Source organism: Esox lucius, chromosome 21, assembly GCF_011004845.1.
Source record: "Esox lucius isolate fEsoLuc1 chromosome 21, fEsoLuc1.pri, whole genome shotgun sequence".
NCBI lineage: Eukaryota > Metazoa > Chordata > Actinopteri > Esociformes > Esocidae > Esox > Esox lucius.
The window spans coordinates 14,708,118-14,722,746 of NC_047589.1; the positions used below are offsets into that span (position 1 = coordinate 14,708,118).

At 40.5% G+C, this 14,629-nt stretch overlaps 1 protein-coding gene and 1 pseudogene across 2 annotated transcripts in view; both read right to left on the minus strand.

Annotated features, from left to right (window-relative positions):
* Nucleotides 1-7,679, minus strand: part of itgb1a (integrin, beta 1a) — a 36,368-nt gene extending 28,689 nt beyond the window's left edge. The window contains exon 1 of one of the 2 annotated variants that reach the window (XM_010885619.3): nucleotides 7,368-7,679. The gene's annotated coding sequence lies outside the window, so the exon portion shown is untranslated. The remainder of the gene's footprint in view (nucleotides 1-7,367) is intronic. The other variant, XM_010885620.4, reaches the window with a different exon arrangement.
* A 4,469-nt stretch (nucleotides 7,680-12,148) lies between these two features.
* Nucleotides 12,149-13,838, minus strand: LOC105019432 (annotated as a pseudogene).
* Nucleotides 13,839-14,629: the final 791 nt, after the last annotated feature.

Here is a 14,629-nt window from a genome sequence, read left to right on the forward strand (position 1 = left end):
TGCCCTCTTGAGATTCGAACTCGGGTTGCCCACATGAAAGGCTATGTCGCTAAGCACTACACCAGAGTTCTACGTTCGATGGCTGTCAGTATAACCTCTTGTGTCTATGAACAAATCCTCTTTTGCCACTGGCTGTTTTAACAGCAAATTTGCCATTCGTGAAAGCTAGTGATACAGTTAAACTGACAAACGTTTGTAACTAAGTTAACCACAAATAGTGTCTATGAACTGTTAGCTTTTGCCACTGGCCGTTTGAACAGATTATTAGCCAGTAATAGGCGTACTAGTATCTACTAACTTCTTAGGAATAATCATAGGAATTGAGCAATTGCTAGCGAGACAGAAGATAAACTTTTCCATGCCAGAAACAGTTGCATTTTTACTGTATCCAATTTAAGGTTTACGTTTTAGCCAGCGAAGTTTTCATCAATACGGGGTAATTAACAATGCGTACTTCACTTCGCCTGCGACCTATAGTTCACAAGTCCGCTTTTCTAACCAGTAAGCTATTTAACAAGGGGTAGTCAGTCAGTCAGTCAGTCAGTCAGTGACATTCACTCTTCTTAGCCGGCTCCACTGCAGACCAACCGTGTATAAAGCCGTTTCAGAGGGTAACAAATAATATTTCTGTAGCTAGTTCAGAACTGTGAATCTGACCAACAGATTTAGAAGGAGCTGCACTTGCAGGCCTTGGTCACAACTGAATGAGCTGCTTTTTAGGCAGCTCCCTTGCTTTAGAAATATCTACACGTCAGCAAACGCTTCCTAGCAGCAACAGAAACAATAATAGTAGAAGCACAGACACTAAGCTAGAGCTTTCCTGGTTGGAGCAGAGAGTTTGGCAATGCGCCACTGTGACAGTGCTCCACAGAGAAATTGTGTTGGGCATTCCTCGTTTTCCAGCCATGAACAGAAGGAATGGTGAAGGAAAAACAGAAAAGGCATTCTTCTGTGAGGAAAGGGAAAATAACTGCCTCAACTCCAGAGAAAATGACTTTTACAGCTACTGGCCCACGCTGATCAACAACAGTCACAGACTCACTCGCTCTCCTTTTTGCTCTCATACCACACCCACACAATCGCTCTGTTCACCCCCTACTCATGAGCCAGGCCAACCACAACATGATATACCCTTGAACAGGGAAACAAGGCCCAGCCTTCAGCCTGGGCACGTACACGCGGGGCCTCTAATACAGGAGGACTGGAGGAGAATGTCAAACAGCGCCTGTCCTTCACTCCCCTTTATACTATTTTTACTCTCCTCTCCTCCACCCTTATCTAGACCGACCCTCTCACCACAAACAATAGCAATGAATCAAGATCATGTCTGAGGAGCTGAAGAGGCTGAGCTGATCCTATTAATGCTCTTACTGTCCCAAACTCCCAGCATGCTTTCAAGGCCCGTGTAGACCCTACTAATGAGGCTGGTTTTCATCACAGAACAGACTAGTCATTCAATCGAGTTAAAACATATCTCAGATGGTACTTTTCTTCTCTTCAAAAACTTCCATTGTAGAAACACTTACTGGTCTTGATCAGAGAAACTAGCTGATGCAAACCTTGATAACAGATGTCTTTAATGTAACACTTGAATATTGATTTAAAAGGTACTTCCAGCAGCCCAATCAATAGCACTTACCCCTTTCTAGTGCTTTTTCAATTAAGACTTTTTGCCTCATAAATAAACTATAAAACATTTATCATCTAAAAACATGGTTCCTCTGTTTAAAATTACCATTAGGCCATTAGGCAATAATCAGAACACAATAATCAGAACTCAGAAGACAAATAAAAGTACAAGTAACCAAACCATCTGAAATCAAACGATTTCTAACCCACCTTATTTTAACCATGAGATATGAAACTCACAGACCAGGCATAAACCTGATGAATAAGGGAAGGGGGTTGAGGTGCATTTCAACTGAAGCTAACGCGCATCTAAATCAGTATCTGTAGTATTCATAGTGGTTGACCCCATTCCTGTTGCATTCCCATGACCCCATACTCCCCACACTATCCACTAACCTGTGATTTGAATTAGTCATGCTGTGCCTTGAGATTAACTATGGAAGATGTACACTATAAGCCAAGGGTGCTTGGTCACTGAGGTACTATTTGAAATCATTCAAACAATTCAAGCTTTCACTGTAGCCTTTCTGATGTAAGGGGAGGGATTTACAGTTTTTGTACAATTCCACTGGCTGGACATGATCCTCAATAAAGGATCAGCTGAGTAGGTCCAATCAAAAATGCACCTTTCCATCTAATTCTTTTGCAGGTAGTCTACGAAAACCAATGGTCCAAACCTCATAGATATAATGTAAATATATACAGCTCCATAAAAAATTAAGGGACCACTGCACCTTTTTCTTTCCTTTCCAAAAAAGTTGGAAAGGAAAGATTTGAGTGAGGATCAGAAGTTTTCAATTTGCAGTGGTCTCTTCATTTTAACCCTTCTGATCCACACCCAAAACCTTCCTTTGCAACTTTTTTGGAAAGGAAAGAAAAAGGTGCAGTGGTCTCAATTCTTTCCTGAGCTGTATAAGAAAGACAACACTGATGGACGCAAATAACTGAAAATCATATTTGTCTTGGTGAAAGTGAAATTCCACAAACAATGTGTCAAGTGTTGCCCTACACTGAGCGACCTCTGAATCGGTTGGCTGAGTTGGTCTTTCCTTTGCTGGAATACAGTAAGCTTATAAAAAAATCTAATATGAAGGCAGCCAGGGTGCTGCCTAGCAACGGATCCAGGGCTGGAGCATAACAATGACATACAGATTCGACAGACACTGGAGGAACTAGCGTCCCCATAGGCACACTGACGTGTTGCTGGAGGGGACAGAGCCATAGCAGTGTCTCTGGGAGTTCGACACTGGGAGGGAATAGGCTGATCCATGGCTGAAGGTCCTAGCATGTTCCAGGCCTTAGGCCTCACCAGCCATCGATTAGGGAAAGACAGGAGTTCCCCTCACGGGAAGCATGTCCAAATAATAGCAAGGGAAGCAAAACTGTTGTGGACTGACCATGTCTGTCCTGCTCCTTTAAATTGACCCGTCTTCATGGAAACACTTTACATTGAAGAAGCAATTGCATGATTTTAGGCTTGCAGCAACAAGCTCACCCAGAGCAACAACAACCAGCTAGTGCTTATGTCAACTTTGGTGGAAATTGAGACAAAGACAACCATTAAAAAAGTTAATATTTCAAGTGGGAAGTAATTGACGGTACACAAACAATCTGGTGTTAGGGAAATCACTCAGAATACTGACTCCCTCGTACCGTGAACTAAGGACACACACTACTAAACCTGAGAACAGCTGAACAGAGAAGAAAACAGTCAAGCTCTCCAAAAGAAGCTAACAGAAGCCACAAGTGTTAGGTCTATAAAAAGACAGGCCATGAGAAAACTCAACTTTACTTGGTCTGGGCTAATCCTTAGCATTTGGTATTTCCTGACAGCAACCTTAAAGAAGTATAATAATCTGACTTGAACTGGTCATCCGCTTGTTAAAGCCATCTTTGGACACCTTGAGGCCTTTTTCTGATGGAGACCTAATGCTATAAATGGGCATATAAATGGCATTCAGATGTCTCCCATTAGGCTTCAGGCTCAACTAGAGGGCCTCCATACATGCTACCACAGCAGGCTGAAAGCCACCAGACCCTACGTCCTCCTGGGTTCATTGAGGAAGTAACTGTCCCCATCCATGATTCATTTTTGGCCGGGGACGGGTACTGAACTCTTCTCTGACCTTTTATTTGAAAGTACCCTCGGGAGCAGTGGACGGGGAAGTGTCTGTGATGGAGGAGATCACATACTGGACATTGTTGGTTGTATGCGTCAAATTGTGTATGGATGGTTCATAATTTTTTTATTTCAAGCATTATTTAAAAAGGAGCTGTGGAAGTGGAGGCTGGTCCCCTCCCTGTTGGAGTGTCAGGACAGAGAAGAGCTTTGTCTGGGATGAGTGGGAGATGCCCTTGTGTATGGGAGGTACAGCCATGAGACCTGAGGTGAGAGAACAAAGCCTGAATATCAGGAGGGCCAGGTGCCCTTTCTGCTCCATAGGCAAATCCCTTATTTTCGGAGTGGGGTGACATGGGAGAACTCGGAAAGCTTGAACACCAAGGGGATAAAACATTCTATTTTGACGTTCAAGTCTTTAGACCTATCGCACAAATAACTGTAATCGCAAGTAGGACCGATCCCAGTTAGACAATCAATTATTTGATCTTTAGGCTTTTGGTTGAGTTTCTATGTTTGAGCATTCTAAATCACCGGTTTTCTTCCAAGACCACTGTGTGGTACCCATATAAAATCTGTGGACTTAATACACTCTAGGCCAATCTGGCTGCCTAATCACAGGAATTTCCGAAGTGATTTTGTTTGGGTGTGACACAAACAGGAATTTCAGCAGTATTATTGCAGAATCTGTGAAGGATCAGGTCCTGTTATCTTGATCTGGCTGCTAATATAATGACAACAGTAAAGCAAATGTGGAGTGATTTGGGATATCTGATAAATCAATACACTTTTAAACATCAGACAAGCTATAGGTAGTTGTTTTTTTAAATCACAACAACTATTTGTTGACTAAGATATTTCTAGCCTTAATAACAATATTTTGAGGTAAAACAGCAATGAAATGTTTAGTATATTGAGCAGTCCTACCACCAAGAGGCCATACATGACCCCAGGAGATGTCAGAGTTCAGTGAACAACAAGGCTTCTGTAAGGGCCAGTCAGACATGAATCTCTAAAGCCATTAAAGGCTGTTATGGCATCCGTTCAGTCCCCTAACTAGGTTTATGTAATGACCTTCGATTAAGCAACATTAAACAAATCTTCAATAAAGCTTGAACACAGGCACTTTGTTCATTTTGATACAGTACTCTCATGCATAAAGCATACCACACAATGCCAAGGCAATGACTTGGACTAGTAAATGCTCGGTAAGCTGAAGTCACGAACAAGAATGTAGTGGAACTTTAAACCATGCCCATGTAGTTTTGTTAAAACTCCTCAAAATAGAAGACAGAACGGTGCGGTGTAGAAATGGGTGAAGTTTATAAATGTCCAAGGTCGTCTCTCCACTTCTAAAACCATCAAAACTCCCATAGGAACTTGTGATTAAACTCTGGCTGAGATAAGACGGACTGCATAGCCAGAGATTATCCCACACTGCTATTTACTAACAATAGAAGGAGTGTGTCCCATTTTCAACATGCACCTCCTGTTGCCTTGGCTATGGTAGGTTACAAATGGCACCCAATTGCAATGTGGGAGCTGGTCAAAAGTATTATGCTACAGGAAACAGGGTGCCATTTTCATAATCCACCCCATTTCTCTGAGTGGTTCTGAGGCAGTTTTTAGACTGTGACCCAGGGAGGGGTCATGATATCACAAAGGCATCTCAAAGTCACTGGAGTAAGAGGGCACTGATATAAACTAGAGGAGGTCCAACCATGACCCAAAGCCGTAACCTACAATTTAAACCTAAACAAGGACCATTCCCAGACAACTGAAACATTTGAAAGAGTGAAATTCTAGCCAATATAAGCTTAATTGTAGAGATCATATAATTCCTGAGTCTATATGTCATCTTATGGGTTTAACACAGACAACGACTTCTTAAACTCATTCAGAAAATGGAGCCGGGCACATTTTACTTCCTCAACATCACCATGAAATTATTTCGTAATTAAACTCCTATAAGCTTGTAATATCCAAGTTGAAAACTGATTATGAGGACCTCTTATTTTAACACCTGAACAGCTATAGTCTTTAGGGAATTCATTGGGCGATGTGCTAGTTTGTGCAAAACAAACCAAACCTTTTTCATTGAGTAGAGTCTGTCAGACTACTCCATTCTGTGTGTGTTGGGGAGGATAATGGATGTACAGTAACACTTAGTCTTTGTTTTTTCACGAGTCCCCACTTTCAACACAAAGCATGTGTTTGAGTGGCAGCCGATATACAGCACATTCAGCACTTCTGTCTGGGAGGGACAAGGAAACACATATGGTCTGTGACACACACACACACACACACACACACACACACAAAGAAGCAAGTCTCACAGAACATCAGGGTGGTGTCTCCTGTCACTGGGTGTGTAAATCAGATGAGAAGCCACCCCTCCAGCAGCTGTTTGAGGTTGGAGGTCACATCTATTCAGCTGGTACCTCCCAATCCTGACGTCTTCTAGCGAACCGACCATCTCCTCCTCAATATGGCGTCTCCTACAGTACCGACCATCTCAACCCTCGCCTGGTGTCTCCTACAGTACCGACCATCTCAACCCTCGCCTGGTGTCTCCTACAGTACCGAAAATCTCTTCCTCAATCTGGCGTCCTCCACAGTACTGTGCATCTCCTCTAGCCTAGCTTCTCCATCTTCTCATCTAACATCCCTCCCCCAATCCCCCCAACCTCCCATCTCCTCCCTCCTCCACAACTCCATTCCCTTAATTAAATACTAGCCTAACTGAGAAGTCAGCTTCACTTAGCCATCTGTATTTACAAGGTTAAATAAAACACACACACACACACACATCACGTACACCCACTCACACACACGCCAAATAGGGACTTTTCTACTAAATCAAATCGATTTGACTCTGCCTACACACGCACAACAGCCTCTTTCCTCAGTCCATTTGGAAATGATAAAGGGCAACTGAATGTCTGCAAACCAGATTTCTGGTTGTGTCTGAAAGCAGATGTGATTGGTTATGGTTAAAATAAAATGACATTGACTGCATCAGGTGGAGAAGAGCAAGGTCACTCTACAACTTAAGGAGGCCAAGTTTGCACCTAAGAAAACGTCCTTACTGCCTCACTCCAAAATCAATAGCATCACAGATTAGATAATGGGGTGAATGAACAGAATCAGCTGTAAGGCTGTTGTCATTATGAAACACTGTTGTCATTAATACTTACTTCTATGAAACAATCATTCAAGGAGCTAAATTTGTCTTTCAACCAATACCAAAAGAGCGGTGGCTATAGGTCTAAAGCAAGCATAACCAACTGGTCTTCAAAAATTTTAACTTCAACATTACTGGAAACATATCTGTGCTGAATAACAAAAGAAGGAAAACATGTCTAGAACGTTCAAAAGAAGGTACAACCTTTCCATCAACAGTGAATATTGGGAGAGATCTCGAAGAAATATTCTACCTCCTAACTGAAAAGTACTCACTTGGTACAACTTCGAATTTTTCCTAATTGCTGCTGCCTCACTGGGAGACAAAAAAATTGACATCGAAGCTATACATCAAGTCCATATGGAAAACGGATAATTGTCCAGTACCCAAAACAAGATGGATATAAACACGGTTCATAACAACTATTAAGTTTACCTTATTCGCCAGATTTATTTCGGAGACAACATACGTATCCTCTTTAAAATCCCTGTAGGCATCAGCTATTCAGCGTAGACAAGGCAACAACTGCCTTGTTGGCAATGGGAGCTACTTTCTCCTGCTGCGGAAAGTCACGAACGATTCGGTCTACTCCACTGAGAAAGAGAAAATACCGTGTAATGTGTAGTTGTATTACTGTGTAAATAATATCAATATATATGTACTATATTCCCGTGGCCCTGTGAACCTCGTTTTCTTTTCAACATTACATGGAGAGTCAGTTATCAGTTCTCTCCACCAACCTAGACCGAGCCTCCAGACAGGAAATGCCTGCTTACGTAAACACGCCCATATTCCATTATAGGCTATTAAAGTCCTCATGGAGCCTGATAATTGGCATTTTCTAATGGTAAGATTATGCCTAATAAATCCCTGTGTGTGTTTGTTACGTATTTTATTTGTATTATGTATTTATTATGTATTTAACTAAGCATTTTTCTGTAAGTGGACCACAAGGTTTACACATACTGAATAAGAAAACATTTATAGAAATGACCAGAGTCCCCATTGAAATGAGTGGTTCAACTATTACATTTATTTCATTTCTATATATTTCTTCCTATTTTAATGTCGAAATTCGGGTATACATGTTTAGAAAAAACTCTCAAACAAACAAGGATTTATCTACGTTTTTCCGCTATTTCACAAGTATTATTATAACGGTGCCTATTGATTTTCTTTTAGAGCTCATGAATGGCTCTGTGTTAATGATACTGCATTGCAGTACAGCGAGTATATTGCGGCCAGGAGTTAAAATCATGGTTGTGGCATAATGACAATCCCTCACTTGTCAGTGCAAATTGTCCTGAGAAGTTGGTGTCAAACAAGGTGGGCTTATTTCGGCTGACTCCTAGTGGTTGGTCTGGTGCCTGCAAGCTCAGCCGTGGTTGTTAGTAAGTGAATGCATTTCCCTCTAACAACATAAGTGCTGGCCAGAACGTCCAGGTTGAGTGAGCAGTGCAATAAGAAGCAGAACGGCTTGGTGGGATTTGCTTCAGGGGACAAATCTAAATATTTAATTTTCAAAAGCTGTAAAGCTCATAAAACTTGAATAGCCTCCACTGGGTTTACATCAAGTATCTTTTTGGGGCCATGTTCTTTTTGATTGCCTTACCCTTTTCTTAATCTCTGTCTGATGTAAAAAATAATAATATTTGCAACAGATTTGGGGGGAATTGTTGACATCTAATAATTGTTTCACCTATTACTGAGGGGACTAACATAGGATGTGATAACTGTTTCCATGAGCCTTAGTCTGGTCTGGTTAGGGCTGGGTTGGGTGTAGGATATAAACACACGCTCCCTTGAAATTGTACACATTCTGCTCTTTAAAGGAAACATCATTGGGCAAAGAATCAAAGCTGCATTCATTTATTCTCATATTTGGACTTCTCAGTCTTACACTCAACCACTGAATAGGGTACCAATTATTTTACTGGTTTTCTGCAAGGTTTCGGTTTGAATCCAACCCAACCTCTTTTTACTGTTGAACCACTTTGTTGATATTTAATAAACATGTCTTTCACTGGTCGCCTTGCTCCTTACCAATTATGTTTTTGTTGGATTTGACCCATTTATAATGCAAGCAAGGGTTTTATTTGGTATTTATTATTTTGGTTGTGAAAATATTTTAGATGTATTAAGAAAACACATATTCTTCGGGATAGTAGACACTGGTGAACTTATCAGGCTGGAAACACAAACATTAGTACCGGATTGTTCTGTTTATTCTGTGGAGTCTATACCCGGAGGAATGTTCATCTTTTCATTCTCCTTCTACAGACTCACCTAGGCCAGTATTCCTTTTGTGCTTTAGTCTCCATAGTGAGTCTTGCTAATTGATATACAACAGGAATTATATACTGTGCAACTATTTAAAGTCAGGTTAGAGAACCATTTCATGTCCAGGGAAGACAAAAATTCCCAAAAAGTTTTTACTTTAAAAAGGGAAAAAACACTGAAATATAAGTAAGATTTCCTTTTACCATGAACATACCAGAGCAAATTCACTTCATGTGCTATTTCTCTACTCTACCGCGATGCACCAATAAAATGATTTATGGTGAATGAGTTAAAGCATTAAGGCATTAAAACTATTTTTACCATTTCCCTTGAAGACCATAGTATTATTCACACCCTTGAGCCTCCTTGTGGGCAGTTTAGTCAGTGCACAGAAAAGTATTTTTGCAATAACTGTTGCTTACGTTCAAAGTCCTTATATATACAGCGAATATAAAAAGTCTACAAACCCCTGTTAAAATGCCAGGTTTTTGTGATGTAAAAGAAGAGACAAAGTTAAATCATGTCAGAATTTCTTTCACTTTTAATGTGACCTATAATGTGAACAATTCACTTGAAAACCAAACTGAAATCTTCGAGGGGGAAAAATGAAAAATAAAACCTTGCAATAACCTGGTTGCATAAGTGTGCACAAACTCTTATAACTGGGGATGTTGTGTTGTGTTCAGAATTAACCACATTCACACTTATGTTAAATAGAAGTCATTACACACCCGCCATCATTTGAAGTGACTCTGATTAATCACAAATAAAGTTCAGCTGTTCTAGTAGGATTTTCCTGACATGTTCTTAGTTGCATCTCAGAGCAAAAGCCATGGTCCGCAGAGAGCTTCCAAAGCATCAGAGGGATCTCATTGTTGAAAGATATCAGTCAGTAGAAGGGTATAAAATAATTTCCAAAGCATTACATATACCATGGAAGACAATGAAGACAGTCATCATCAAGTGGAGAAAATATGGCACAACAGAGACATTACCAAGAACTGGACGTCCCTCCACAATTGATGAAAAGATGAGAAGAAAACTGGTCAGGGAGGCTTCCAAGAGGCCTACAGCAACATTAAAGGAACTGCAGGAATTTCTGGCAAGTACTGGCTGTGTGCTACATGTGACAAAAATATCCTGCATTTTTCATATGAATGGGCTATGGGGTAGGGTGGCAAGACGGAAGCCTTTTCTTACAAAGAAAAAACATCTAAGCCCGGATGAAGTTTGCAAAAACAAGCCCCCCAAAAGCATGTGGGAAAATGTGTTATGGTCTGATGAAACAAAGGTTGAACGTTTTTGCCATAATTCCAAAAGGTATGTTTGGTGCAAAAACAACACTGCACATCACCCAAAGAACATCATACCCACAGTGAAGCATTGTGGTGGCAGCATCATGCTTTGGGGCTGTTTTTCTTCTGCTGGAACCGGGGCCTTAGTCAAGGTGGAGGGAATTATGAACAGTTCCAAATACCAGGCAATTCTAGCACTAAACCTTCAGGCGTCCGTTAGAAAGCTGAAGATGAGGAGGAAGTTCACCTTTCAGCACGCCAATTACCCAAAGCACACATCCAAATCCACAGAAGCTTGGCTTCACCAGAAGCAGATTAATGTTTTGGAATGGCCCAGCCATAGCCCAGACCAGAATCCAATTGAACATCTGTGGGGTGATCTGAAGAGGGCTGTGCACAGGAGATGTTCTCGCAATCTAACAGATATGGAGCTTTGTCTCATTCTTTTACATTACAATAACCTGTTATTTTAGCAGGAGTGTGTAGACTTGGAGCGCCAGATAATGGAGTGCTTTTTTTCCGCTCTGACCAGGATACATTTAATAAATGAAGGCATTATGACTCTGATATTTGATAACAGTTGCTCGTGTTTTTGGGCAGTATGATAAAAAAAATTATGAAACCAACCACATGTCCCGTCCTGGCATGGCAGGCCTTAGAGTGCACTGTTCATAAATTATTCTGCTTTTGGAGCAGAGAACTAAAATTGAGATCAGATTTGATGAGAAAATCACTATTGTTTCATATGCTTTGACTTACCAGCTACTGGGTTTCCTCTCTCCATGGTGAATGGAAATTAAAACCTGATGCTTATGATTTATTCATTAAATATGTAAATCTCTGAGTTATCTGTGACTGTAAAATGTATATCTGAGCAGTTGCACCGCTCACAGTTATATGGCAGTGGGGTCAGCCAAATGTAATGTTGGGGGCACACTGCCAAACTTCCAGGAATTCTTTCCACACATCACAGTATAAAAGCCACTAACATCCTCATAGACATCTGCCACCCGGGCCAAGGGCTGGTTACACTGCTCCCATCCAGCAGACAAAGACTGAAAAATAGTTTCTGATTTTCTCTCACACACCAAGTGTATGTGACAAAAGAAGTGTTTAAATTAAGCTACATCAACATTTGCATTTGTTTCATGAGAAATGTCTTAGGGAAGGTAAGAGAGGGTGAGGTTAGCATAGAGATTGCCAGACACGGTTTCCTGAGGAAAGCAGCTAAAATGTAACTTTGTGTCACGTGAACCATCCTTGGTGACTTCCATTGGCTGACGCTTGAACTTGAACCTTCTAAATATGCTATTATTATTTTATTTTATTCCACAATGTTGTATGCATGTTTGAAGAAATAAAGTGTACCTCCACAGGATTAAGCAGCTTGTTGTGTCCTGAGGTGTAACAGATCGTGGTATATAATTTTCAAAACCATCAGGCAAAATGACAACTTTTATTGCTAGAGCTGAATACAGCATCCCGCTATGTTTACTGTAAGAACACTAATTACTATTGGTGGGTTATCACAGTGCTGAAAAAATCCTGTTTGAGTGGTTAAGCTGGCAAATTATCAGTCACATAAATGCTGTAACATTAAAACACTCATAAAGAAGTTGCAAGCTGTTTCATAACACATGATTAAGTGATGTTACATGACAACGGGTGTAGGTTTTCAACCACATGCACCACATTGTTTCCCTGGTAGGTGTAGTAGAACCAGCAGTTGTTGGCATCCTTTTCCTTACAGTGCGTCAGGGGGAAGTCCTGGCAGAGGTAGCTCGTCCCTGTAATGCCCTGCATTGAACACACTCCCTGTGGAGAACAAGATAATTGACATGAAACTGTACAGAGCAACACACGCAGGTAGTTTCACATTGTAATGTGTCCTTGACATATTCACCAGTCTATTGGAATGTGAGAAAGCTGGATAATTAGGTGCATGAAGGTGTCTGTAGAGGGCAGTGTCGTACCCTAAACAGCACTACAGTTTTTACATATCACAGCTGTACTACAAACAGCACTACAGTTTTTACATATCACAGCTGTACTGCAAACAGCACTACAGTTTTTACATATCACAGCTGTACTACAAACAGCACTACAGTTTTTACATATCACAGCTGTACTGCAAACAGCACTACAGTTTTTACATATCACAGCTGTACTACAAACAGCACTACAGTTTTTACATATCACAGCTGTACTGCAAACAGCACTACAGTTTTTACATATCACAGCTGTACTACAAACAGCACTACAGTTTTTACATATCACAGCTGTACTGCAAACAGCACTACAGTTTTTACATATCACAGCTGTACTACAAACAGCATTACAGTTTTTACACACTTGTGTTGGGCGCAGACACCCGGACAGGTGGGAGAAATCTCACAAGTGGGGCCCTGAAACTTGGGCTTGGTACATTTGGATATGTCACACTCACAGGTGCCTCGACCGTTACATATCTGTTTGTTGGAAGCCAGTTAGGTGGTGGTACCCAGGGAACAATCACAGGCACTACCCGTCCAGTTGGTATCACAGATACACACTCTGCACTCACAACGACCATGTCCTGCCACAACACAACAAACACAGGGTCAGAGGTCCTACAAAGATAAAACAGTATTATATATATATTAAAGTGTCTAAATCAATAAACCATAAGGGTACCTGAAACTTTATATCAGACAATGTTTCATAATTTATTAGAAAATGGGCTCATTATAGCCACAAATCACAAGGTCCCTCACTTAGGATATTACTCTAGAAATGACGTACAGGGAAATCACTGATATTAATCGTCCTGAATAATAAACTACTGTATGCCACCGACGTACCTCCACAGAGTTTATTATTGGAACGGTCACACTCGCAGAACTTTCCGCTGTAGCGTTCTTCTGGGTTCTCTCTCTTCTTACACTCACAGGTTCCACACACACAGTCTCCGTTGTTACTGCAGATGTCAGTACCGTTGTCTTTACGGCAGTTCTTATCCAGGTCTTCACTGGTCACCTCATTGGTGCTGCATTCACACTGTCTACCAATACGGCCCTCATTACACCTGAGAGATCAGGAAGGAGGGGGTTGAATAATGCCTTTGTAGAGTCACACAGTTGTTGTTTTTTTGTGTGTTTTTTTCTGACAGTGAAGAAAACAGGCAGACCAACCTGCAGGCTCCACATTCAAATGTTCCATTTCCGTTGTGGCAGATCTCACTGTTTTTGATTCCATCTTTGTGACAGTCACACTCACAGATGAAGTTCAGAGCAATCTCCACCTCCTCTGTGAACCCCAGGGGTTTGATCTTGATGGTCTCTGATATGCCCATCTTGGGACACTGTTTAGCTGTGATGCTAATGGTGAAAGACACCTACTGATACAGAAAAAGAAAAACAGAAATCCATAACCACGTTTTATTAGACATTTATTAGAAGTAATATATATATATATATATATATATATATATATATATATATATATATAAATATTCTGACACATCGCAAGGGCCACATTAAAAGTACATAACTTATTCAATTAATTAAAAAATCCTCTGGTGTTTTGACATTTTCTACCCATTTCTACCTCCCCAATCACTCTGTTCTTGCAGCGTGATTGGTATGTGATGGTCACTCCATCTGGTAGCTTACTATTCTCCAGAATCACCTCTGAGGAAACAGACTATCAAACAAATACAAATTTGAATTTTAAATATAGAAAATATATGACTATTTGACTATTTCCCAAATGATAACAGTGGAGAGTTTTAATCCTGCTGCTTCTGTTCCAAAACCGAACAGAACTAAAACAAAATTGTTTTATTTGACTCCATTCAAGAATCGAAAGAATGAAAATACTTCAGAAAAATACATATGACTGGAATGGCCATGAACATATGTTTCACCATTCAATTGTTTTAGGATGAATGAATAACACCCAGAAGTAGAGTAACTGGAAATTGTAGAATTGGTTGCAACTTTATTTGTTTTCAAAATGGATGCCCGAAGAACAGAAACAAAATAATGACCAAATATTATATGTTGTTCTTGCTTTAATTTATTTCTGTCTAATCAGTATTAAAAATGTTTGACAAAATGGAAATGGCTCATTTGTTTGTGTTTA